Source organism: Beta vulgaris, chromosome 9, assembly GCF_026745355.1.
Source record: "Beta vulgaris subsp. vulgaris cultivar EL10 chromosome 9, EL10.2, whole genome shotgun sequence".
NCBI lineage: Eukaryota > Viridiplantae > Streptophyta > Magnoliopsida > Caryophyllales > Amaranthaceae > Beta > Beta vulgaris.
The window spans coordinates 6,648,637-6,652,985 of record NC_079210.1 but is presented as its reverse complement, the minus strand read 5'-3'; positions in this window follow the sequence as shown (position 1 = coordinate 6,652,985).

Sequence of the window (4,349 nt, the reverse complement as noted above, 5' to 3'; positions counted from 1 at the left end):
GATCATTTAAATTATACTCTTTTTACTTAATTATCATATTTAGGGATGTAAACAATTTGACTCGGCTTGTGAGCCCTCGTGCTTGAATCTCAAACAAATATAGATGTCGAGCTCAAGCACAACTCGAAGCTTCACGACCTCGCCAAGTGAAGGCTCGATCTTAGCTCATTTCCAAAACATCGAGCTTGAGCTCGATCAAAAGTCTTTTGAGCCATGGCTCGTTTACATCGCTAATCACTTTATAATTTACATAAACACATATATAAATACTTATATAAATAGATCATATTTAGATCACATAAATACCGTATATTAAGATTTCATACTCATTTTTTAGAATGATTAATGAGTCAAACTAATTTATATACACCAAAACATCAGCATATTGTATGTTAAAGGATTACATTATATACTTGCATTAACTAAATTTTGCTAATAAAATCCCTAAAACATCCTACTAAAGTATTTCATTATTTGTTAAACATTACATATAGAAATGTTTTTTGTCAAGTTGAATATTCTTTTGTTGCTTCAATGTTCTTCTTCCTGTGCACATTTTCTTCAAATGTCAAGATGTCATAGCAGTACTTGATCCTTAGATTCGCCAATACTGTGAACTGCAAAGTAATGAAGTGAAAAGTTCAAATCTTTTTAAAAGAAAATGCATACTCATTTCAGAAATTCATACTCAATTGCTTTTGATACAACCAAATGAGTAAAAATCACAGTTAAACGAGTATGTGTCACATGCATTTGCACAAGTTCATACTCATTTAAGATAGTGAAATGATTATGTCACAAGCATACTCATTTTCACATAAAATATATTGGGTTTTTCTACGTTATGCCCTCGTGTTTTTTCATTTTCTACGTTGTACCCCATCTTTCTGGAATTTCTACACTGTGCCCTTGTGTTATCTATTTTTAATACAAAATGTCATTGCCGTTAAGTGGCTGTTATGTGTCCCGTTAGTGAAATTAATAATGATTAATTAATTTGAGTAGATGTTAAAACAAACATGAGAGGGAAACTTTCCCACCAAAAAACTAGGGTTTGACTCCCTTTTATTAACTTCTTTCCCCTTCCCAAATCTTAATCTTCTTCCTTTTCTCTTTGAACCTTCTATCCATCATCAACAATGTCAACTGCAAATTCTTACTCATTTGCGGCCTTGTAATGGGAATTCGTCACTCCCAAAGTCCCAAATGTAATTGCAGCTCCCCAAGAAATGCGAGATTGCACATCTCTAGATCTCAATGCAATCATGGTAGGGTATATTTCAAGTGCGATTTTTCAATTTTTTTGTGTGGTTGCAGAGTGGACATATTATTAGATGAGGAGATGCTGCAGATGTTTTTTTGCTCTGGGATTTTGTTTTTGGGACAGAGTGCGATGAAGGAGTAAGGAAGTTCAAGGATCAAAACATGAGAGAGAGAGGAGAGGTATTTTTTTTTTTTTTGTTCGAAAAAATTATAAAATTGACGATAGGTGACACATTTAATGTCAAACCTAACGTCCGTCATTAATAAGCCCTCATTAATGGCATTTTGTATTAAAAATAGATAACACAAGGGCACAGTGTAGAAATTCCAAAAAGATGGGGTACAACGTAGAAAATGAAAAAACACGAGGGCATAACGTAGAAAAACCCAAATATATTTAAAGTACATTTATATGAGAAAATGTTAGGAAAATGATTATACTATTGCTCACTTACATCATCCTTAAGCAGTCTTGTTTTCCGGCCTTTTGCACCATCTCCTTTGGATGTTTGCATGTGCCGCATGACATAGATTCCGCAATCAACAATGTTCTCACTATTTCTCTAGCTCATTTGTAAATATAATGGTTTCAAAAGGCTAATTGTGATTGCCTTTGGATCATCATTGAGATGTAACCAATATGCTACTGCGTCTTTCTATGACATACAAAGAGTGTGAAAAAAAGAAGATAAAGTTAGGCTATTTCTAAAATGAAAATTTGAGATGAAGTAAAAGTTTTGTATGCATACCAGATTGTAAGGAAGTTTCTCATATTTAATAAGTGATTTCCTTAGGGTATCTCTGTTGTCGATTATATCGAATCTTTTATGCTTGAGGTTGAAAGTCATCACATAGAAATGATCATGAGTGTGCACTAGAAGCACCAGCATGTCCACTTTCTTAATTCATTGGGAATGAACACCACTTGTCAAATTGAATGCTTGCTTCAGCTACGAATATATCATTCCCTTGCTTTGCTATTTTTTCTCGAACCATCCCACTTTGGTCTGCATTTAAAGAGTGAAAAAAATAAAGATAAACAAATAGTAAATTTCAAATGAGTATCAAATGATTCATACTCATTTGACTTATCAAATGAGTATAGATTTGCGATACTCATTTATGCACTGAGCAATAGTTTACCATACTCATTTAGCTTTATTATACTTACCTACATACTCAAACATAATAAGTTGTAAATGAATATGTATTAAAGACATATTCATTTGATACAGTCAAATGAGTATGTATCAAAGAGAATACTCATTTTCATACATACATACTCATTTCAACGGATGCATAGTAGTAAATAGAAACATTTATGAAAAATTAATACTTATAGCAACTTCAGTTGTAAAGAAGAATTTTACTATTGAATCATCACTCTTCGTTACTTCCCCATTGTTCAACATCAATGAATACATATCTATGTTGTTTGACGGTATCCATGATTTTCCTTCAAAACTTAGGAATAAATCCCTTAACTCTTTGAATCCCTTGTAATCAAATAAGGTTGCCCTGCAAAGAACATTTAAAAATTCATTATTTTACACATATTATGTTAGTGAAATTATTTGTAAATTTAATTAACAAGTTATCATATAAGTTAAGAAATTTACCATCTTTTTCTCTTTACGTCAAATGCAAATTTTGCCATGCATGCATAATTCTTTGTCATTTGGTGGGGTATTTGCATCTTGTACTCGCTCTATAAACGGCGATCGAAGATGAGCTGAAGGTTGCAAAGGCTGTGTTCCTTCCCTCTTGTCAACATTGTCTTTGTTTTTTGATTTTGTTGTGTCAAGTTCCCGCTCCTTGTTAACGTCCTCATGCATATCCTTCCCTTTACCATTGTCTTCCTTATTTCCTTTATCCTCAACATTATGATCTTCTTCTTCGTCAACTTTCTTCTCTTTGTCATTATTGTCATCTATCTCTTCATCAACTTTCTATCCTCAATATCTTCATTTCCTCCATCGCCAACTTTTTGATCTTCTTCTTCATCAACTTCTTTCTGTTTCTCATTACCGTGATCTTTCTCTTCTTGTCCTTCCACACCTTTTTATCATCAATTTTAGTCTTCCTCAGTGTTAGTTTTAAATCCCTCATCCTGAACTTGTTCATCAACATCAAATTTCGGTGCTTTCTCCTCCTAATTTTTATGCCCAATGTCCTGAACTTTGTGTTGCTCACTGTCAATGTTCTGTTCTTAGTTAACTTGCATCTCTATTTGATTGTTATCTGCTGCCTCTGCCAAAATATGTCGGTCTTTTGGCATGATGTCCATTTTCTCTGCTTCATCAGGTTGTTTGTCATTGTCTTCAACTAGTGCCTCTTTTTAAATTTTAACCATTGTGTTCTTTTTATCCTTCCTCTTCAATGTGTTTTTCTTCTTTATCATTCTCACTTTTGTTTTCATCATTCTTTTCCATATTTAATTCACTGCCATCTTTCTCCTCATTATTATCACTTTCAATTGTGTTTTCATTTCCCTTGTCGACATTTTCTTGTTCTTCGACATTTGAGTTTGCCATTTGGTCCAATGTTTCCCCCAAAACTATATCTATGGCTTCCTCAAACCGTTGTTCTAGTTGTGTATCAATTTCAAGTTCTTTTGCTACATCGACGACAAGGCTAGAGGTAGCATTCACCTCATCCGACTTTTGTGACAATCCTAAGTCAAAGCTGGGAATATCTTGATCAACTTTATCCTTCCTATTTGCCTCATATTTTTTCTTTGCTTCTTGAGCTCTTTCAAAATTGAGAATAACAACATTAATTTCTTCAATGACAGTAGGATCATTGAGGAAAGTGTCTTGGCTTGAAGGTGTACTTGTGTTCTCTAGTTCTTCTACTTCTTGGTTCAAACACATATCAATCACTGATAATGCTGTCTTTCAATTTCTCGACAGTTTCATTCATAGGTTTCTTTGATATTACTTGACATTTGTCTAAGAAATTACTTATAGCATCCCCCACTTTTGATGTTACCAAAGCAAACTCTCTGATTTCATCCTATTTCAATATAGATATATATTTCTAATTAGCATACTCATTCATAAAGTTTCATACTCATTTGAATACTT